A 24,299-nucleotide genomic window follows, 5' to 3' on the forward strand; every position below is an offset into this window, starting at 1 on the left:
CGGGGTCTGTTCAGGGTGGGGAACTAGGGGAGGGACAGCATTAGGAGAAATACCTAATGTAGATGACGGATTGATGCGTGCAGCAAACCACCATGACACATGTATACCTATGTAACAATCCTGCACGTTCTGCACATGTACCAGAGAACTTAAAGTATAATCTTTTCTTTTTGAGACGGAGTCTCGCTCTGTCACCCAGGCTGGAGTGCAGTGGCTGGATCTCAGCTCACTGCAAGCTCCGCCTCCCGGGTTTATGCCATTCTCCTGCCTCAGCCTCCCGAGTAGCTGGGACTACAGGTGCCCGCCATCTCGCCCGGCTAGTTTTTTGTATTTTTTAGTAGAGACGGGGTTTCACCGGGTTAGCCAGGATGGTCTCGATCTCCTGACCTTGTGATCCGCCCGTCTCAGCCTCCCAAAGTGCTGGGATTACAGGCTTGAGCCACCGCGCCCGGCAAAGTATAATCTTAAAAAAAAAAAAAAAAAGAATAGTCTCCAATCTCATCCAGGTCAGTGCAAATGCCGTTAATTCATTCCTTTTTATGGCTGCATAGTATTCCATGGTGTGTGTGTCTGTGTGTGTATCCGTGTGTGTGTGTGTGTGTGTGTGTGTGTGTGTGTATGATACCCATCAACATGTATACGATGTCCAACGTTCTGATGTCCACAGGCAGTAATGTCCATCAAGGTACATACACAAGGTACATCAAGGTGTGTATGTACCTTGATGGACATTACTGCCTGTGGACATCAGAATCTTGATCCACACCAAGGAAATGACTGCATTCAACGTCAGGCGACTGGACTCGCCGCACCAGACACCAGCCATTCAGGACAGATAATAAAAGCCACAGTCCTCACCTTGCAAACTGATATTTGGACTTCTGTCATTCAAGGATGCTTTCAATGGTTCACGTCTACTAGGCCTGGGAGAAAGACAGGCTCGTGAGAGGAGACATCAGACAACTGGCAAATCAGAGGGAGATGAAGGAAAAAGGGTGTGGGAACACCAGCCAATGAGTAGACCCAATGGGAGCTATGGAAAGACGTTTTGGAGGTGAAGAGAAGAAAGAGGAGACACAGCGGTCGAGCTGAGCAAGGAAGGCGCTTCTCTTGCTAGGATATTGCCTGCGCTATGGAGGACCAAGAATGGACAGTATCACCAGGTGAGCCTCCCGGGAAATGCTGCGTGGGGGGCTACTTCAGCAAAGCAAGGCGGGGGGAGAAAATCGCCACCGCTCTCTCTCCGGGTTGTGATCCTGGGAAGTCAGGTGCATAGGTTTACAGGGCTTTGCCTTCCTCAGAGGACTGGTTTTACTTACACAAAGCATGGAGCCATAACACAAGGGGTTCTTTTCCCACCACAGGGATCAAGCTGTATCATACTTGCACATACTTGCATTCCACACTCACGTTCTCCAGAACTCACAGGTTGGGATGGGACCACTGTAACCCATGACCCCTAACCAGGGAGCTTATAAAAGCAGCCGTGTAACCTCTCCCGGTCCTGGAGACCGTAACTGTAAAATCGAGGTGTCTGCAGGGCTGTGCTCCCTCCAGAGGCTGGAGAATTCTTCCTGCCTCTCCCAGCTGTGTTCCCTCCAGAGGCTGGAGAATTCTTCCTGCCTCTCCCAGCTCCTAGGGGCTCCAGGCATCCCTGGGCTTGTGGCCCCATCACTCAAGTCTCTGCCTCCATCTCCACATGGCCTTCTCCTCTGTGTCTGTGTCTCTTCTTCTGTCTCTTAGAAGGACACCTGAGATTTAGGATCCACTGCAATCCAGGATGGTCTCATCTCCAGATCCTGTTTTACATCTGCAAAGACCCTATTTCCAAATTTAAAAATCACGTGTACAGATTGAAGGTGAAGATGTCTATTTGTTCTTGGTGGGGGTGGGGGTAAAATAGAGGCACCATTCAATCCACTACAGGGGTTGAAAAGAAATAAAACATTACAAAATGCTCCTCGAGTGTGATTTAGAAGTTTTTTGTTTGTTTGTTTAAATGGAGTAAACACTCTTATTTTCCAGGCTGGAGTACAATGGTGTGATCTCAGCTCACCGCGACCTCTGCCTCCTGGGTTCAAGAGACTCTCCTGCCTCAGCCTCCCAAGTACCTGGGACTACAGATGCCTGCCACCACTCCCGGCTATTTTTTGTATTTTCAGTAGACATGGGGTTTCACCATGTTGGCCAGGCTGGGGTTTCAAACCCCTGACCTCAGGTGATCCTCCCGCCTTGGCCTCCCAACGTGCTGGGATTACAGGCGTGAGCCACTGTGCCCAACCGATTTAGACGCTTTTATTTGTGAGCATGAAGTTTCAGTAAGAGCTTCCTCTAGTCCTTGTCAAGATCAAAATTAAACGTATGAGAAACAGAGATGCCTATCTGTAGCCCACATATCCAGAAAATAAATGCTGAGATGAGAATTCTGGCCTCTAAATCAGGTCTGATATCTCCATTTGGTGTTGCCAAAGCAAGCCCTGACTTCTGTCTTCTCTCACTGAGACAGAGCACAAACCCTCACTCCTTGTGTCTCTGGGTCACATGTATCAGGCCATACTCACCTGATACCTCACTGATTGTCCCGGGGATAGTTCTATTTCTAGCTCCTGGGCAGGAGGGTGACCATGTGTCCGACGGTGCCTGGCAAGCCCATCTGGCCAGCACTTATCTGCCTTTGGGTACAGCCCACCCTTTCTCCCAAGTGTCTGAGCATAAAAATAGCCACCATGTCAGTTCCACAGATGACAAGCATATGAGTGGCTAGTTTCTCCCTGAGAACTCTCCCGAGTTCTCCCTGAAAACTCACGGATGCCTGGGCTGGCCCAAGATGCAGCTGTTGGTCACTGACAGACTCTCTTCCATGTATTCAGTTTCCACGACTCTCATGTTCATAGCATTGACATAAGAAAAGCAAAGTAATCTACAGACTCTGCTCCCGCCCCAACCTCTCTAATAGCTGCTAACAGAGTCATTGGTGTTTTTTTGTTTTTTGGTTTTTTTTTTTTTTGACCTACAACTTAAACACATCTTTGCCTTCTCCCCGAGTCTTTTAATTCAAACATTCAATCATTCTCCATCAGGTATGCACAGGAGATACAAAATCAATATGACAATGGTCTTCAGGTTGTGGGTGACAGAGCGGGAGCATCACAATCTTGAACAAACACCACCATTCTAAGCTCCCCTTGATTAAAAACCGCCTAAATCCAGCCCCAAAACGTCAGCCTAATGACTAATATCAGCATAACCAGAAACATTCCAACCCTAAGATAAACCCCTCTCCGACAAGAAACATAATCTCAGCATAACCAGAAACATTCCAACCCTAAGATAAGCCCCTCTCCGACCAGAAACATGCCAACCCTGAGATAGCCTTCCCTCTGACCAGAGACATTCCAACCCCAAAATAAACTTTCCCCCACATACAAACATTCCAAACCTATGATAAGCACCCACTTCCAAAACCCTTAAATATCCTTAGTCTATAAGAGAGAGGGTTCTGACCTAACTCAGCCAGAAGCCCCTCTCAGGTTTGTTTTCTCTAAAATAAACTTGTGCTTAACTGACAAGCCAGATTTTGTGTTTCTTTCCTCTTTAATTCTTACAGTGGGTGTATAGAGCACGCTTGACATAAGTGACTCCATCTTAGAAAAAGATTCCATCTTACGTTTCATTCAAAAGGCATCATGCCTACAGGGACCAGATGTTCACCTGATCAATAAAGGCCGCATCCAACCAGTTAAAGACACAACCAAACACTCTCTTCCATTGTCAGTCCTCACCAGAGGACTCTGTGGTCATGAAAGAACAGGGCTTCGGCAGCTCAAAATGGCCGCCTTAACAGATGTCATCTTGCTGTCACTTGTAATCATTACCTAGCATCCACCGCAAAAGGTTCTGCCCACTGATATCAAAGGCTCTTCCTTGCAAGATGGCGACCACTGACGGACCTCCGGGGCCAGGCCAGGAGACTTTTTTTTTTGTTCACATCAATATCCCTGTGCTCCTTTGTTAAGCTTTTTCCTACCCCTTTTCTCTTGATGATAAATGTTACTTTGTTTGATGTAGAATGTTTAATCTAAAACATGTATATATTGGTGAAGTATATTAGTATGAATAAGTTGTAATATTGACTGACTTGGGTCACAGCAGGAGCCTGTGTGCCTGTAGCTCTGACTAAATGCTGCCGGCACACAGGCTCCAGTACTCCAAAGGCTCATGCCACTTCAGTACTAAATGGGAAGTCCTAAGGAGAACTACCTCCTTGAAAACTCCATGAATCTCAAGGCTTCTGTAAACTGAAATAGCATCAATAAAAGCCTGAGCTTGTGAAAAGACACAACCACACATGGACCTCGTTATCTCTGACCTTGCACCACTCATGAGAGTGGGCTCCAGCGAGCCAGCCATCAGGAAAAACAGAAAAGGTGAAAATTGATCGGATGAAGGATACTTGAGCTAAATTAAACATTTTATTACATTTTCTCTAAATTTTGAGATCATCACTAGTCATTAAAGAAACGCAAATCAAAACCACAATGAGCTACTATCTCACGCCAGTTAGAATGGAGATCATTAAAAAAGTCAGAAAATAACAGATGCTGGAGAGGATGTGGAGAAACAGGAATGCTTTTACACTGTTATTGGGAGTGTAAATTAGCTCAACCATTGTGGAAGGCAGTGTGGTGATTCCTCAAGGATCTAGAACCAGAAATACTATTTGACCACAGACTGGATAAAGAAAATGTGGCACACAGACACCATGAAATACTATGCAGCCATGAAAAAGGATGACTTCACATCCTTTGCAGAAACATGTATGAAGTTGGAAACCATCATTCTCAGCTAACACCAGAACAGAAAACCAAACACCGCATGTTCTCACTCATAAGTGGGAGTTGAACAATGAAAACACATAGACACGGCGGGGAACATCACACACCGGGGCCTGTTGGGGAGTCGGGGGCAAGGGAAGGGAGAGCATTAGCAGAAATACCTAATGTAGATGACGGGTTGATAGGTGCAGCAAACCACCATGGCACATCATGTATACCTATGTAACAAACCTGTCTGTTCTAAACATGTACCCCAGAACTTAAAGCATATATTAAAAAAGCACACACATATATATATACACACACTGTATTTATTTAACAAAATTTCAAATTAATTAAAGAATTTTGAATTTTATAAATTTAAATATGACTTGGCCTGTGAAAGAGACGGAGGCCACAAGAGCCCTGCAGTCTACCCTATATCCTGCTGCCACAGTGACCTCCCTAACATACACCCCTGATCACAAGTCCCCTCATAGCAGCTTCCATGGCTTCCCCTGCCTCTTGAAATACTGCCCAACTTGTGTTCTGTCTGGGCACTCTTGTTCTGAGGCACCCCTGATCCATGCTGGTATGGTTGATTTTACAAGACCACTTGGCTGAGCCATGGTACCCAGATATGTGATCAAATGTCCTTCTGGGTGTTTCTCTGAGGTTGGTTTAAATGAGATAAATATCGAAATCAGTAGACTTTGAGTAAAGCAATTTGTCTTTCATATGGTGGGTGGGCCTGGTCTAATCAGTTGAAGGTCCTAATAGAACAGAAGACTGGGCAGGGCATGGTGGTTCCCGCCTATAATCCCAGCACTTTGGGTGGCCGAGACGGGTGGATCATCTGAGGTCAGGAGTTTGAGATCAGCCTGGCCAACATGGTGAAACCCCACTTCTACCAAAAACATACAAAAATTAGCTGGGCGTGGTGGTGCATGCCTATAATGCCAGCTACTTGGGAGGCTGAGGCAGGAGAATTGCTGAAACCTGGGAGGCAGAGATTGCAGTGAGCCGAGACAGTGCTATTGCACCCCAGCCTGGGCAACAAGAGTGAAACTCTGTCTCAAATAAATAAACAAACAAATAAATAAAATCTAAATCAGTACACTTTGAGTAAAGCACTTTGTCCTTCCTATGGTGGGTGGGCCTGGTCCAATCAGTTGAAGGTCTGAATAGAACAGAAGACTAACGTTCTCTGAGTAAGAAGGCATTCTGCCAACAGATAGACTTTGCACTCCATCTACAACATCAGCTCCTCCCTGGGTCTCCAGCTGGCTGGTCTACCCCATACATCTTGGGACTTGTCAGCCTCCATCATCATATGAGCAAAATTCCTTAAAATATATGTGCTTTCTACCAAATACACACATCGTATTGGTTCTATTTCTCTGCAGTATCCGGACTCAGACACACAGTTCCCCGGTTCTGTGGCACCCACCTCCCGTGGTGTCCTCGTTCTGTAGGAAACTAAAAGTTTTAGGTGAACGCCAAGGAAGAATTTCATCCAGGAAAGGGCTTTGCCTCCTTGTAGACCTGATGAATTTCTACTCACTCTCTAAAACTCAACTCAAATGCATGTATTTTCTGATAATGTTTCTACCTCTATGGGCAAAACCAGGCATCTCACTCCACGGCATCGGGCACGCAGCTACAGAGGTGCATCTGACATGCCCCTAAGTTGTGGTTGATGTACCATCTTTCCCTGACTGTGAATCTCTTAGGAATGACATCTGTAAAAATGCAGTGGGCCATCCAGGATTTAAGACGTGCTCAAATACTGCCGAGCATGCTTTTTCTCTTCTCTGTTTCCACAGTCCACGCTGGCCCCATTTCTCTGCAAATCAGTGTATTTCCCACCCACCTGATTTTCCTGTCCCCAGCCTCCCCTCCCACAAGGCACCTTGAAGCTGCTGTCAAGCTCGATCTCCTGAAGATAGCCCAAGTCCTTCCTGCAGCCTTTGGAAGGCCTCCCATAGCTGCTTCTCACAGTAACTCAAAGTAAACTACAAGTTGACTCCCAAGTTCCCCTCCCCACTTTTCATTGCTGTTTGTAGGGATGTTGTATGAATCTGGTTTTTTGTTGTTGTTGTTTAATACTTTAACTTCTGGGGTACATGTGCAGAACATGCAGGTTTGTTACATAGGTATCCATGTGCCATGTTGGCTGCTGCACCCATCAACCCGTCATCTACATCAGGTGTTTCTCCTAATGCTATCCTTCCTCCAGCCCCCAGTCCCCCAACAGGCCCCAGTGTGTGATGTTCCCCTCCCTGTGTCCAAGTGTTCTCATTGTTCAACTCCCACTTATGAGTGAGAACATGTGGTATTTGGTTTTCTGTCCGTGTGAGTCTGCTGAGAATGATGGTTTCCAGCTTCATCCATGTCCCCGCAAAGGACAAGAACTCATCCTTTTTTATGGCTGCATAGTGTTCCAGGGTGTCTATGTGCCACATTTCCCTTATCCAATCTATGGTCAAATAGTATGTGATATGGATAAGGGTGGATAAAGAAGGTATAAGTCTGTTTTCATGCTGTGCATAAAGACATACCTGAGAACGGGCAATTTAGAAAAGGAAGGTTTAATTGGACTTACAGTTCCACGTGGCTGGGGAAGCCTCACAATCATGGTGGAAGGCAAAAGGTGAAAGGCACGTCTCACATTGCGACAGACAAGAGAGCATGTGCAGGAAAACTCTTTATCATAACCATCAGATCTCATAAAACTTACTATCATGAGAACAGCACGGCAAAGACATGCCCCCATGATTCAGTTACCTCTCACTGAGTCCCTCCCACAACACGTGGGAATACCAGATGAGATCTGGGGCTGGGCGCGCTGGCTCATGCCTATAATCCCAGCACTTGGGGAGGCCAAGGCACATGGATCACCTGAGGTCAGGAGTTCAAGACCAGCCTGGCCAATTTGGCAAAACCCCATCTCTACTAAAAATACAAAAATTAGCCGGGCGTGGTGGTGGGCACCTGTAATCCCAGCTACTCAGGAGGCTGAGGCAGAAGAATCACTGGAACCCGGGAAGTGGAGGCTGCAGTGAGCCGAGATCACACCACTGCGCTCCAGCCTGGATGCCAGAGCGAGACCCCGTCTCAAAAATAAATAAATAAATAAATAAGATTTGGGTGTGGACACAGGCAAACCATATCAGATGTAATGACCTGTATATTTTCCCAGGCATAATTAATGCCGTTTTATTTTTCAGTTGCCATAATACAGTGTCTGGCAACATAAGGTACATCGATGTCATACATGGGACATGTAAAATGGTGGCATCCATCTGCAGTCAGACTGTAGGCTCCCTGTTGGAACCCCCCTGCTCGTGGACAATCACTGCTCTGTCCCATTAACGAACCCCCCCACCTCCATATCTGCTTCACTACAGGGCTGCTGCCTCCAGAAACCCCGTACACCCATGGGTTCTGGGAGTGCCAATGGCTGGAAATTACTGCCCACTCCCCAGCCAAAGCCGCAGTCAGGCAGGGAACCCAAGCCAGGCCAGCTGGGTCCCTGCTTTGGAAGAGTCCAACATCACATGAGAAAAAGACAGTTGTCAGTATTACAGGCGACGCAGGGCAAAGGAGAACAGAGAAGCAGCTCCAGTAAGAGGCTCAAGCTTCTCGGCAGGAAGAGGAGACCCCAGAGACAGGAAGCTGGCATCCTGGAGAGATTGGACTCTGTGTGCTGGCCTCTGAGAAGAGAGCAATCACTAAGCTTGGTGCCGATTAAACACAGAAGCAAAGGTTCTTCTGGCTTACGTGGATCAAGCTGGGGTCAGTCGCTTACAGCCAGGGTTTTGATGCATTTGTTCATTCTCTCCGGATGGGGTCAGTCCCTTGCAGCCAGAGTTCTGAGGCATGTGTTCCTATTGTCCGGATGTGTGGAGTTTTATTTACCTTCCTTCAAAAGAAAGCAGATAGAAAGGCTCAAAAGAATGGGGGCAGGGGGAGACCTCCCAGGGATAAGAAAGAGATCCAGGCAGCAACAGTATAGGAAGAAGCAAAAATGAAACTGGAAAGTCAGAATAAAAAACTGCCCAACGTCTATTATATTACTATTTTCTCACCTTGCAAAGAAAGGAGGTCCAAAGCCCTTATGGGTCTCTCATTTTTATCTTTTTATTTTTTCCTTTTTTTGTTGACACAGCCTGTTGCCCAGGCTGGGGTGCAGTGGCTTTTTTTGTTTGTTTGTTTGGTTTGTTGAGACAGCCTGTTGCCCAGGCTGGAGTGCAGTGGCACGATCTCAGCTCACGGCAACCTCCACCTCCCAGGTTCAAGGTATTCTCCTTCCTCCGCCTCCCGCGTAACTGGGATTTCAGGCACCCATGACCACGCCCAGCTAGTTTTTGTATTTTTAGTAGAGACGATGTTTCACCACGTTGGCCAGGCTGGTCTCAAATTCCTGACCTAAGGTGATCCGCCTGCCTCAGGTGATCTGCCTGCCTCAGCCTCCCAAAGTGCTGGGATTACAAGCATGAGCCACCACGCCCGGCTGTGGGTCTCTTTTTGCACAGCTGGGAGAGGAAAGAAGCAAAACTTATATTCCTCTGCCACTGTTTCCTGCAGAAATGGGTGAATACGGTAAATAGTACGGAGGTTCCTCAAAAAAATTAAAAATAGAACTACTCGATGATCCAGCAAGCATGCTTCTAGATATTTATCCAAAAGATCAATCGGTCTATGAGACACATCTGCACCCCCATGTTCACGGCAGCACCATTCACAATCACCAAGATACGGAATCAACACCAGCGTTCATCATCAGATGAATGGATAAAGAAAACGCAGTACAGCCAGGTGCGATGGTTCACGCCTGGCGACACAGCGAGACTCCGTCTCAAACAAAGAAGAAAAGAAAATGTGGTACATACACACAATGGCATACTATGTAGCCTTAAAAAGAAGGGAATTGGGCCGGGCGAGGTGCCTGGAATCCCAGCACTTTGGGAGGCTGAGGCAGGTGGATCATTTGCAGTCAGGAGTTTGAGACCAGCCTGGCCAACATGGTGAATCCCCGTCTCTACTAAGAAGTACAAAAATTAGCCGGGCGTGGTGGTGGGAGCTTATAATCTCAGCAACTCGGGAGGCTGAGGCAGGAGAATCACTTGAACTTGGGAGGCGGAGGTTGCAGTGAGCCGAGACCACACCACTGCACTCCGGCCTGGGTGACAGAGCGAGACTCCGTCTCAAACAAAAAAAGAAACTGTGGTACTACACACAATGGGATGCCACGCAGCCTTAGAAAGAGAGGAATTCTGTCATTTGCCACAACACGGATGAACCTGGGGGATGTTACGTGAAATAGAGCAGACACAGAGAGACAAATACCGCATGATGTCACTGACCTGTAGAATCTAAGTCAAATTCATAGAAGTAGACAGTAGAAGGATGGTTTTCAGAAGATAAGGAGAGAGGGACATAGGGAGATGTTGTTCCACGAGTACAAGGTTTCGGTATATAACATGAATCAGTTCTGCAGTCTGATGCACGAGTGTACACACCACAGCAGTTGTGCCTAGAGTTAACGAGCCCGTATTATACACGTAACACTTTGTCAAGGGTGTAGCTCTCATGGTAAGTGTTTGACTGTAACAAAATAAACATTTCAACATGTATGTTTATTGCAGTACTATTTATAATAGCAAAGACTTGGAACCAACCCAAATGTCCATAAGTGGGAGTTGAACAATGACAGACTGGATAAAGAAAATGTGGCACACACAGACACCATGGAATACTACGCAGCCATCAAAAAGGATGAGTTCATGTCCTTTGTAGGGATGTGGATGCAGCTGAAAACCGTCATTCTCAGCAAACTATCACAAGAACAGAAAACCAAACACCGCATGTTCTCACTCATCAGTGGGAGTTGAAGAATGAGAACACATGGACACAGGGAGGGGAACACCACACACCGGGGCCTGTCGGGGGTTGGGTTCTAGGGGAGGGAGGGCATTCGGACAAACACCTAATGCATGCAGGGCTTAAAACCTAGAGATGATGGGTTGATGGGTGCAGCAAACCACCATGGCACATGCATACCTATGTAATCAACCTGCACGTTCTGCACATGTATCCCAGAACTTAAATTAAAAAAAAAAAAAGAAAAAGAAATCAAAGACAGTTTTGTAAATATTCAGCTACATCGTGATCGTGTCATTCAAAATGAGACTGGCCAACTTTCCCTGTCTGCGTTGACGAGTCCATCAGAAAGACTGTAATACGTGGACTAAGTCTTTAAATCAAAACACCTGCTTCTCAATATGCCTTAATACCATGAGCTCTGGCACTTGTCAGCCTCACAGAGGTCACGACTCAGTTACGGATGGGACACTTCCTCGCTGACATAGAGACTTGGAGACTGAGAAAGCAACACAGGCCACCCAATAGGAGAAAGAGGACATGGTACAGTGAAAGGCCAGTGTGCTGGACGTGGGGAGGGCCGTGCTACGCACTCTGGGGTCTGGATTAACCACTGGGACCAGCCCTGACTTCCTACATGGCTGAAGAGGCGGCTGATGATGCTCTGGGAGTCGGCTTCCTGGCTCTCAGTGCTGGAACGCTGGACCACCTGGGTGAGACCACCAGACTGAGAGCCCTCCCTGCCCGGGACAAAGGGGAGATGGTAAGCAGGGAAGTAGCAGGCTGACATGACAGCTTCTTGTCCAAGATGAATGACACCAATCCATGCTAGCCTCCTTCCTCCTCCACTTCTTGGTTATTTCAGCTCTCTGGAGAGTCATGAGGAAGATTTGTTTTTTCTGTTTCTTTTTTTTTTTCTTTCTTTTTCAGACAGAGTCTTACTCTGTTGTCCAGGCTGGAGTGCAGTGGCACAATCTCGGCTCACTGCAATCTCCACCTCCTCAGTTCAAGCAATTGCCCGGCCTCAGCCTCCTGAGTAGCTGGAATTACAGGTGCCCAACATTACGCCTGGCCAATTTTTATATTTTCAGTGGAGACAATGTTCCACCACAATGGCCAGGCAGGTCTCAAACTCCTGACCTCAGGTGATCCGCCAACCTTGGCTTCCCAAAGTGCTGGGGTTACTGGCGTGAGCCACCGTGCCTGGCCTGCAACATTCGTTTTTTCAATAAATAGCTGTGCATTTTTGCCCCCTAAAAGCACCCTTGGACGACCACAATCTCAGGCCTGATGCCACCACTCAAAGGAAACCAGACGTCCTCCCGTATTCTCTATCCACAAAACAGGAAGCTTAGCTGATGACTCTTGGAGGTACAGTCAATCCTAAACTATGATACAACCCTACAGGAAATCAAATGGTATCGATAAGATGTTCAGCACGAAAATGAATGTGGCTTTGTGGGCATTTTGCAAATAAGCAAACTGGCTAATATCTCGTTTTCTTCACTACAACCTCAGGGAATGACTCATGGAAACATCAGTGATCTGCAAGCAGATTATGGTTAAACTAAAACTCCTACGAGGCCGTCTCCAAAGACTTGAGCTATCGGAGGCACTTCATCAACAGAGGTGTCAAAATACCTTCCTACTTGCCGGGCTGAGGGCCTGGGAGCTTACGGGTGACTCAGCTTTGCTTAGTATCACTGCTCACCATGCGACGATTCTGTCAAGTTCTTCAGACTTATGGTATGCAGGATCAACCCACGGTGTTCCAGATCATCTGACACTTCTTTGTACCAACAGGTTTCTGCAGGCATAGCTGCCGGGCTGCCTTGCTGGAACTTACCAGGGTGGAAACTCTTTGGGGTGAGAATACCACGTTTCGGCATCTTCAGGGGCTACACAAGCACAGGTGTGTTGAATTTTACGGTGATAGCTACAAGCACAGGCAAGGCTCCCCCAGCAACTAAAACAGACCTAGAAGAGCAGCCACAGTAGATGAAGCACTACAGGGACCAGCATGAGCATTCGAACCAGCATGGGCACTGAGAACGGCAGTTCAGCTTAAGCCACAAAACTTTAATTCCTCTTAAAATCTGCAAGAGTCCATCTGAATCACCAGAGTTTTGGCCAAACCCCAGACCAAGAGTCCAAAAGCAGGCTGGAAGCAGTGGCTCCCGCCTGGAGTCCCAGCACTTTGGGAAGCCACGGCAGGCAAGATGGCTTGAGCTGGGGAGTTTGAGACCAGCCTGGGCAACATGGCAAAACCCCATCTCTACAAAAAAATACAAATATTAGCAGGGCATGGTAGCACGTGCCTACGGTTGTGGCTACTCGAGAGGCTGAGGTAGGAAGACTGCTTGAGCCTGGAGGCAGAAATTGCAGTGAGCCAAGATTGCACTATTACACGTCAGCCTGGGCGACAGAGCCAGACCCTGTCTCAAAAAAAGAAAAAGGGTCCAACACCATCTTCCTGAAGCCATGTGTACGTTAGCAGAAGAAACTTTCAGGCCCCTAGAGAATCCAAAGGGCTGTGGGAAATTCAGGTGCTGGCCTCATTTACCCCGAAATGAAGTTGTGCAGGAAAAAAAAATAAAAGAAAAAAAAAATGTCCAGGAATTCAGAATATGCTTATTATGCTACTGAGACACAAGGTTCCATTTGTTGCAGAAGCCTATAAAATAATTCCTAGGACAAAGGATCACTAAGAAGTCACTGATCTTTTGGGTAATACTTGAATGAGTCAGAAAACAGTCACACCAGTAGTTTAGGGAAGGATTGTAGCTGAGATGTAAATTTTTTTTTTTTTGAGATGGAGTTTCGCTCTTGTTGCCCAGGCTGGAGTACAGTGGCGCCATCTCGGCTCACCGCAACCTCTACCTCCCAGGTTCAAGCAATTCTCCTGCCTCAGCCTCCGGACGAGCTGGGATTACAGGCGCCTGGCACCACGCCCGGTTAACTGTGTGTTTTTAGTAGAGATGGGGTTTCTCCACGTTGGCCAGGCTGGTCTCGAACTACCGACCTCAGGTGATCCGCCCGCCTCGGCCTCCCAAACTGCTGGGATTACAGGCACCTGGCCTATACATGTTTTGTAAGGGCCAACAAATCATATGTATGCACACACCTCGGTTTGGAAGGAGAATGACTGAGTGCTGGTGGCAGACCAGGACAGGCCAGGAAGAAGGGAGCGTATCCCTTCGTGAGGCCCTTTGCATGACTTTTCTACATGACTCCAGCAAGACTGTGCTGGGGAGGAGGAGGAGACACAGGGCCTCGCCTGAGTGTGGGTCCTGACTTGGTGGAAGAGAAGAGTGGGCATCGTCTCCTGGCGGCCATTCCCACCGTGGAATGGCTCCAAGCCAATGGAGCTGGAGCGCTAGTGGTTGCAGCCACTGGAAACACCAGACATAGCACAGCAATGATGAACTGTTGTTGGACGGCCATGTGCTCCAGATGTCCCATCACTGGACAGCTGTCCACTGGGGCCAAGTCATCACTGGATGACCGTCCACGTGGGCTGGCCTACGGCAGCATGGAGCACGCCACCGCTGGGATGACACCCGAGATTCCGTCACCTCAGAGAGCAGGTACTCACAGACAGGGTCATGGACAGCGCTCACTGCCCACAGGCTCCGCTCCCTGTCATCCACCTTTTATTTATTCATTTTTTTGAGATAGAGTCTCACTCTGTCACCCAGGCTGGAGTGCAGGGGCACGATCTTGGCTCACTGGAACCTCGGTCTCCTGGGTTCAAGCAACTCTCCTGCCTCAGCCTCCCGAACAGCTGGGACCACAGGTGCCCGCCACCATGCCTGGCTAACTTTTGTGTTTTTAGTAGAGATGGGGTTTCCCCATGTTGGCCAGGCTGGTCTCAAACTCCTGACCTTGTGATCCACCCGCGTCGGCCTCCCAAAGGGCTGGGATGACAGGCGTGAGCCACTGCGCCCAGCCTCTGCCCGTCCATCTTAAGCAGCTAAAGAACTGAACAGATAAAACAAAGACCTCAAAACCACAGACATGTGTGTCCACGTCTGAGGTCCATGGGACAAGGAGGAAAAAAGAACCAATTCACGTCCTCCAGGGGCGAAGAGTGAGCATTAAAATCAATGCCCATACGGAGGGAAAATATCCATCTCGGGACCCACGAGAAAAACAGGCAAACACAAAAAACAGGAAAGTAACATTCCATAAAAAAGAAATGAAGAGCATCAGTTGAAATGAAGATTTATGTGGGGCGAGGCAGAAGGACCTGAGACCACTAATCCTTCACCATCTCAATTATAGCAAGAAATAGGTTGGAAGGAAAACACAAATATACAGCCTATAAAAGACACACACAGAGGAGTAATTCAGGGGGAACATAAAAGAGATTTAAAGGTAAATAGAAACAAAAAGAAAGAAGCCAGAGTCAAAATATTATCAGGCCGGGCGCAATGGCTCAAGCCTGGAATCTCAGCATTTTGGGAAGCCAAGGAGGACGGGCTGCTTGAGCTCAGGAGTTTGAGACCAGCCTGCGCAACACAGTGAGACCCTCTCTCTACAAAATGTACAAAACTTAGCCATGCGTCAGGTGCATGCCTGGAGTCCCAGCTACTCATGAGGCTGAGGTGGGACGACGTCTTCAGCCCGGGAGGCTAGGGTTGCACAATGAGCCAATATGGTGCCACTGCACTCCTGCCTGGGTAGCAAGAGCGAGACTCTGTCTAAAAAAAATTTTTTTTTTTAAATTGCACCAACTTAATATATTCATATCAGGTAGAAAATAATAAATTCAGAGCAAAACAATATTAAATGTTTAACAAAAGGGTTAATGGGGTAACGTAATAAGATGAAAAAGGTGGTAGCAATGAGTGGGGGATATTATAACCTCATGCTCTAGAGATCCCCGGACAACACTAGAAAGAGGGAAGATCAGAATCAAGAATGAGAATTAGCCGGGCACGGTGGCTCACAACTGTAATCCCAGCACTTTGGGAGGCCGAGGTAGGTGGATCATCTGAAGTCGGGAGTTCGAGACCACCAGGGCCAACATGGTGAAATCCCATCTCTACTAAAAATACAAAATGTAGCCAGGTGTGGCAGGAGGCCCCTGTAGTCCCAGCTATTCAGGAGGCTGAGGCAGGAGAATCGCTTGAACCCAGAAGGTAGAGTTTGCAGTGAGCCATTGCACTCCACCCCGGGCAACAAGAGCAAGACTCCATCTCAAAAATAAATAAATAAATAAATAAACAATAATTAGCCAGGTGTGGTGGTATGCACCTGTATTCCCAGCACCTTGGGAGGCCGAGCCAGGCGGATCATCTGGAGTCAAGAGTTCAAGACCAGCCAGGCCAATATAGTGAAATCCCATCTCTATTAAAACTACACAATGTAGCTGGGTGTGGTGGCAGATGCCTGTAATCCCAGCTACTGAGGAGGCTGAGGCAGAAGAATCGTTTGAATCTGGGAGATGGAGTTTGCAGTGAGCCAAGATCATGCCATTGCACTCCACCCTGGGCAACAAGAGAGAGACTCCGTCTCAAAAAAAAAAAAAAAAAAAATACAATAATTAGCCAGATGTGGTGGCGTACACACCTGTAATCCCAGCACTTTGGGAGGCCGAGGCGGGCGGATCATCTGAAATCAGGAGTTCAAGACCAGCTGAGCCAACATGGTAAAACCCTGTCATGCTAAAAATGCAAAAATTAGCCGGGTATGCTGGCGGACACCTGTAATCCCAGCTACTCGGGAGGCTGAGGCAGGAGAATCACTTAAACCCGGGAGGCGGAGGTTGCAGTGCACGAGATCGCACTATTGCACTCCAGCCTGGGTGACACAGCAAGACTCTGTCTCAAAAAAAGAAAAGAAAAAAGAATGTGGAGAATCATGTCCAGGGTGCAGAGGGCAGGCTTGTGGAAGCGTGTAGAATGTAGAAGAAAAAAGATGATGACATGAAGTGACTGGAGAAAAGAACATGAAAGAGAAGGAAACCAGCTGAGAGGCAACATCCAATGCTGCTATCTCTGGAGACAAGAACTGGGAGAAGGAGACACAGAAATATAGTTGATCCTTCCCAGGTTTGGACTGTACAAGTAACTTAGATGCGGATTTTCTTCCGCCTCTGCCACCCCTGAGAAAGCCAGGCCAACCTCTCTCCTCGTCCTCCTCTCCCCCTCAGCCTCCTCGATGTGAAGATGACGAGGATGAAGACCTTGAGGATGATCCCTTTCCACTTGATGAACAGTAAATATAGTTTCTCTTCCTTATGATTCTCTTGGTAATGTCTTTTCTCTAGCTTACTATAGTCTAAGCATACAGTATGCAACACATAGAACATACAAAATATGAATGAGTTAATCTCCTGTTTATATTATTGGCGAGGCTTCTTGTAAACAGTAGGCTATTAGCAGTTAGGCTTTTGGAGAATCAAAAGGTACACATGGGCCAGGAGTGGTGGCTCACGCCTGTAATCCCAGCACTTTGGGAGGCCGAGGTGGGTGGATCACCTGAGGTCACAAGTTCAAGACCAGCCTGACCAAGATGGTAAAACTCCGTCTCTACTGAAAATACAAAAATTAGCCAGGCGTGGTGGTGGGCACCTGTAATCCCAGCTACTCAGGAGGCTGAGGCAGGAGAATTGCTTGAACCCAGGAGGTGGAGGTTGCAGTGAGCCGAGATTGCGCCATTGCACTCTGGCCTGGGCAACAAGAGTAAAACTCTGTCTCAAGAAAGGAAAAAAAAAAGTTACACATGGATTTTTGACTGTGTGAGGGGTTGGTGTCTCTAACCCCCATGTTTTTCAAGGGTCCATTGTAAATGGAAAGGTTTCGTGCAAAGAAAAATAAAAAATCCCTGAGATAAAACCTCAGATCTGCCATTATGAGATGCATAGTAAGCCATACGATTTATTTTTAAATGCCCATATGTCCATCAGCCTCATCCTGATAAAACTGTGGAGCTTTAAAGATCAAGAGAAAATCCTAAAAGCACCAAGGGAGGAAAAAAAAAGGACATCTGCCAATGGAAAAGCAAAGCAGGTGGAAAGAGCTCGTCAACGTGAGATTTCAGTAAGGAATAAAGAAAGAGCTACAGAGTCCTGAACGACGAAGGATCGGAACAAATAACCCGAGACCCGACGTGGGGAAACAAGGTTTGTCTCAAACACTCTGGGATTCGAGAAATTTTTAAAAAAAGAATCACTGCTTGTTTCTCTAAAAATGTGCCCAGACACACACACACACACACACACACACACACACACACACACACACACACTACAGCAAGCTGAGACTTCCACGCAAATCAATAACCCATTAATAGGGAAAGACAGGCGCTGTGTGTCAGATCAAGGATTCACCTACATAACGGTGGTTATTAAACGGAAAATAGAGAAACACGTGTACATCACTGTGGTGATGCTAGCATAGTCAACACAGGGTAACACTTGAGAAAAACATCCTATCTACAAGATGCTTATTTAAAAAAAAATAATTAGAGATTGCGACAAAAAGAATCCTCAAAACACCAACCATAACCAAGTGATAGCGTGTGGTGGAGTGCTACGGTTATGCTACCTTCTTTGTCTTCAAAAGGCAGAAGCTGTCGTTCGAATTTAATTTCGAAGTTACTCAATTGAGAAATGGAGTTAGCTAGCACTTGGTTTAAAGTTACGAAAGTTTCAAAGAGCTTCTGCACAGCCAAGGAAAAAATCAACAGCGTAAACAGACAACCTACAGAATGAGAGAAGATATCTACCAACTATGCATCTGACAAAGGTTTAATATCCAGAATTTATAAGGAACTTAAACAGATTTACCAAAAAAAAAAAAAAATCACATTGAAAGCACACCGTTTGCCACGTCAGGCAAAGGACAGGAACACACTTTTCAAAAGAAGACATACAGGTAGCCGGCCAGGTGCGGTGGCTCCTGCCTGTAATCCCAGCACTTTGGGAGGCTGAGACGGGTGATCACGAGGTCATGAGATCGAGACAATCCTGGCTAACATGGTGAAACCCCCTCTACTAAAAATACAAAAAAAATTAGCTGGGCCTGGTGGCGGGGTTGAGGGCTTAATATGTGGGAGGCATATTACTAAACAATCTGATTACTTTGTTCAACCTTTACAACATTCTTTTGAGGTAGATCTTACTATTCTTCCCATTTCCTAGATGAGGAAAACGAGGCTTAGAGAAGTTAACTAAATCGCACAACATTCCTTAGTTAGTAAACGGCCAATCTAAATCCAGTTTGGAAACACCGATGTGCTCTGGTTACGCAAACCATAATTTCTGAAAAAGTGCAAGTAACTGGTCTTAAAAACCAAAGCTACTCGGGAGGCTGAGGCAGGAGAACGGCGTGAACCTGGGAGGCAGACATTGCAGTGAGCCGATACCGCGCCGCTACACTCCAGGCTGGGCGACAGAGGGAGGCTCTGTCTCAAAAAGAAAAAAAAAAAAAGACATATATGCAGCCGACAAGCATTAAGAAAAAACATTCAACATCGCTGATCATTAGAGACATGCAAATCAAAACCAGAATGAGATACCATCTCACACTTGTCAGAATGGCTATTATTAGAACATGAAAAAACAACAGATGCTGGCAAGGTGGCAGACAAAAAGGAACACCTAGACACTGTTGGTGGGAGTGTAAATTAGTTCAAACATTGTGTAAGACAGTGCGGCAATTCCTCAAAGACCTAAAAACAGAAATATCATTCAACTCAGCAATCCCACTCCTGGGTATATACCCAAAGGAGTATCAATCATTCTATCATAAAGACACATGCACATGTATGTTCATCGCAGCACTTTTCACAATAGCAAAGACATGGCATCAACCTAAACGCCCATCAGTGGTAGACTGAATAAAGAAAATATGGTACATAGGCCTGGCGCGGTGGCTCATGCCTGTAATCCCAGCACTTTGGGAGGCCGAGGCGGGGGAATCATGAGGTCAGGAGTTCAAGACCAGTCTGGCCAACATGGTGAAATCCTGTGTCTACTAAAAACACACAAAAAATTAGCTGGGTGTGGGGGTGTTCACCTGTAATCCCAGCTACTTGGGAGGCTGAGGCAGACGAATTGCTTGAACCAGGGAGGTGGAGGTTGCAGTTAGGTGAGATTGCACCACTACGCTCCAGCAGCCCGGGTGACAGAGCAAGACACCATATCAAAAAAAAAGAAAAAAAAAAAAAGAAAGAGAGAGAAAGAAAATATGGTACATAGACACCATGGAATACTATGCAGCCATAAACAAGAACAAGATCATGTCCTTTGCAGGGACATGGATGCAGCTGGAGGCCATTATCCTCAGCAAACTAATGTAGGAACAGCAAAACCAAATACTACATGTTCTGACATATAACTGAGAGCTAAGTGATGAAACACCTGGACACACAGAGGGAAACACCATTTCCTGAGGCCTATCAGAGGGTGGGAGGAGGGAGAGGATCAAGAAAAATAACTAATGGGTACTGGGCTTAATACCTGGGTGATTAAATAATCTGTACAACAAACCCCCATGACACAAGTTTACCTATGTAACAAACCTGCATATGCATCCCTGAACTTAAAAAACGTTTTTAAAAATTAGGAAAGTTTCAACTAGAAGAATCAAAACTTCCAGAAGGTTGGGATGATGAGGCATGAAGCTTCCCTGGGTGCAAAAGAACTCACCATTACCACCCATGGCAAAAAGTAAAAAGTGACATAGAAGAAAAAAGAAAGATAAAACATATTAGCATTTATTCAACATCTCATTCAACACTGAACAAGTGTGAAAAATGGACTATGCAAGAGAGTTACAACGGGGCCGGGCGCGGTGGCTCACTCCTGTAATTCCAGCACTTTGGGAGGCTGAGGCGGGCGGATCACGAGGTCAGGAGTTCAAGACCAGCCTGAACAACATGGTGAAACCGTATCTCTACTAAAAGTACAAAAATGAGCCGGGCATGGTGGTGTGCGCCTGCAATTCCGCCTATTCGGGAGGCTGAGGCAGGAGAACCACTTGAATCTGGGAGGCGGAGATTGCAGTGAGCTGAGATCGCACCACTGCACTCCAGGCTGGGCGACAGAGCGAGACTCTGTCTCATACAAAGAAAAAAATACACATGAGCCACCATTTCTTGGGTATGAACATCCACCTCTGGAATGACTGAAGGATCTCTAATCCAGGAAGGTAATGGAACCAGCTTATCGCCAAGTGTGGTAAGCCCATCCTTGCCTTCGTTACTCACTGCTCTCTTGGTGCGGCTGGTACCCAAACAGCCCGATGTGGGCAGATGCTTACACAGGGAACACGGCTTGCTCTTCCCCAAACGCCGAGAACTTCGAGTTCTGCCCCCTCACCGCCACCGTTAAGATATGTCACGGCTGAAGGACTCAACACCAAATACATATCCGGAGTGAGAAACGGCGTGATGCTTTCAGAGGAAGGTGGAGCTGGAAGCTGGGGAACGAGGACATGGCTTCTCCCTCTCGGTGTGTTTAGTGATGGTAACAGCAACCGGTTCTGACGGCTCTTACTGGCTGCTACCATAGGCTGGACGGAGCGTTGGCTTTGGTTACAGAAAATGCAGCATTTCAAGAGGGGACACTTTCCATACATGTTATCATAAAAGCTTGTTTGTTTGTTTGTGGGATGGAGTTTTCACTCTGTCGCCAGGCTGGAGTGCAGTGGTGCGATCTCGGCTCACTGCAGCCTCCACCTCCCGGGTTCAAGCGATTCTCCTGCCTCAGCCTCCTGAGTAGCTGGGACTACAAATGCGCTCCACCACACCCAAGTTTTGTATTTTTAGTAGAAATGGGGTTTCACCATGTTGGTCAGGCTGGTCTCAAACTCCTGACTTAGTGATCCTCCCACCTCGGCCTCCCAAAGTGCTGGGATTACAGGCGTGAGCCATCGCACCCGGCCCAATAAAAGTTTTTAAAACGCTCTCAGTAATGCTATAATGATCATCATAACTTATGACAGGTACCAACTACAGAATCCACAACTGCTTACCAAGGTCTTATAAAGACCTAAATCCGAGGTTCATTGAGATTCTTTGAAACCCCTCAATTTTCTTATTGGTATTAACAATTGAATTTTTAATGGGGGGGTGGGGTCTGACCAAGTACTAAGAGGAACAAGGAAGGATACAGAGAGCTGGAGTTCCATCAGTTCCCCCTGGTTAATGTGTCCTTCTGAGCACACAGCAAGCCCTACACTGTTTTTGTGGTAAGGTCTCACCCCTACACAGAACGTGGAATGATTCAAAGTCTAAAAAGAAGACGTCTGGGTAAGTACTTTTGATTGACTGTGTGATTAGAGGTACTTTTAATGGAATAGGCAGAAAATGCAAATATCTAATGAACATGCTGGAGAGGTTCACCATCGCCAAGCACTTCATTTTCTTTTCTTCAAAAATTAATTACAGAGTGTGGCTGCGTTTCTGTCGATTCAGTGTTTCTAATTCTTCCTTCAATTAGTCCTTTAATTTCCTTCCCAAGGAGATACGTGGATGTACAACATGTGCTTCAGTTGACAATGCCAACGGCGACTCCGTACTAAAAAAAAGATGGTACTCCATGAGCGGAGGTGACGGCCAGTGCCCATGCATAAATAGCTGAAAATAAACACGGTGACATTTTCTTGTCACTAGAAGAAATTTCAAAGTTCGTTTTCAAATTCAAAGAAAAAGAAGGCTGGAGTGGATTGGAAAACAGGCTAAGAACTTTTAAGAGTCCTAGAGAGAGTGGGGCGCTGGTGTCACTGTTATTTCACTGATTTTCCTCGTCCACAGCCATTTTCAAGACTCATATGTCAGGGGCTTAGGTGGTCTGTCTCATATCCCTGCTGTTTGTAGCAACAACCACTGTATGGTAGGCTCCCAGGGAAAGACCCATAAGGTCTACCTTGCTTTGGTTTGTTTGTTTTTGAGACACACAGTCTCACTCTGTTGACCAGGGTGGAGTGCAGTGGCACGATCTCGGCTCACTGCAACCTCTGCCTCCCAGGTTCAAGCGATTCTGCTGCCTCAGCCTCCTAAGTAGCTGGAATTACAGGCGCCCACCACCATACCCAGCTAATTTTTCTATTTTTAGTAGAGACAGGGTTTCACCTTGTTGGCCAGGCTGGCCTCGAACTCCTGACCTCGTGATCTGCCCACCATAGCCTCCCAAAGTGCTGGGATGACAGGTGTGGGCCACCGTGCCCGGCCAGGTCTGCCTTGTAAGTGATATGAGCATAGGTGGAGGAGGTAAGTGTTGAACAATGGATAAGGATGGATCAATAATTCAGTCCAACCAACCACACGTGCTCCCATTTCTGGGTGTCCAATCCCAACCCTTGAGCTCATGCTGCCATTTCATCACTGTTCTATGATATCATGCCGCCATTTTATCAGTTCTATATCATGCTGCCATTTAATCACTATTCTATGACATCATGCCACCATTTTATCAGTTCTACATCATGCTGTCATTTTATCACTATTCTATTACATCATGCCACCATTTTATCAGTTCTATATCATGCTGCCATTTTATCACTGTTCTATGACATCATGCCATTTTATCAGTTCTACATCATGCTGTCATTTTATCACTATTCTATTACATCATGCCACCATTTTAACAGTTCTATATCATGCTGCCATTTAATCACTATTCTATGACATCATGCCACCATTTTATCAGTTCTACATCATGCTGTCATTTTATCACTATTCTATTACATCATGCCACCATTTTATCAGTTCTATATCATGCTGCCATTTTATCACTGTTCTATGACATCATGCCATTTTATCAGTTCTACATCATGCAGTCATTTTATCACTATTCTATTACATCATGCCACCATTTTATCAGTTCTATATCATGCTGCCATTTTATCACTGTTCTATGACATCATGCCACCATTTTATCACTGTTCTATATCATGCTGCCATTTAATCACTATTCTATTACATCATGCCACCACTTTATCAGTTCTACATCATGCTGCCATTTTATCACTAATCTATTACATCATGCCACCATTTTATCGGTTCTATATCATGCTGCCATTTTATCACTGTTCTATGACATCATGCCACCATTTTATCACTGTTCTATATCATGCTGCCATTTTATCACTGTTCTATGACATCATGCCACCATTTTATCAGTTCTACATCATGCTGTCATTTTATCACTGTTCTATGACATCATGCCACCATTTTATCACTGTTCTATACCATGCTGCCATTTTATCACTGTTCTATGACATCATGCCACCATTTTATCACTGTTCTATATCATGCTGCCATTTTATCACTGTTCTATGACATCATGCTACCATTTTATCAGTTCTACATCATGCTGCCATTTTATCACTGTTCTATGACATCATGCCACCATTTTATCAGTTCTACATCATGCTGTCATTTTATCACTGTTCTATGACATCATGCCACCATTTTATCAGTTCTATATCATGCTGCCATTTTATCACTGTTCTATGACATCATGCCACCATTTTATCAGTTCTATATCATGCTGCCATTTTATCACTGTTCTATGACATCATGCCACCATTTTATCAGTTCTATATCATGCTGTCATTTTATCACTGTTCTATGATATCATGCCAC

General features: G+C 46.2%; 1 protein-coding gene across 3 annotated transcripts in view; it reads right to left on the minus strand.

Annotated features, from left to right (window-relative positions):
* Positions 1-24,299, minus strand: part of LOC141406861 (polyprenol dehydrogenase-like) — a 320,805-nt gene that overhangs the window by 108,965 nt on the left and 187,541 nt on the right. The window contains exon 1 of one of the 3 annotated variants that reach the window (XM_074029272.1): positions 8,598-24,238. The exons of the other annotated variants lie outside the window; for them this stretch is intronic. The gene's annotated coding sequence lies outside the window, so the exon portion shown is untranslated. Of the gene's footprint in view, positions 1-8,597; positions 24,239-24,299 lie in introns of those variants that run through there. 3 annotated transcript variants of the gene reach the window in all.

Source organism: Macaca fascicularis, chromosome X, assembly GCF_037993035.2.
Source record: "Macaca fascicularis isolate 582-1 chromosome X, T2T-MFA8v1.1".
Classification (NCBI taxonomy): Eukaryota; Metazoa; Chordata; class Mammalia; order Primates; family Cercopithecidae; genus Macaca; species Macaca fascicularis.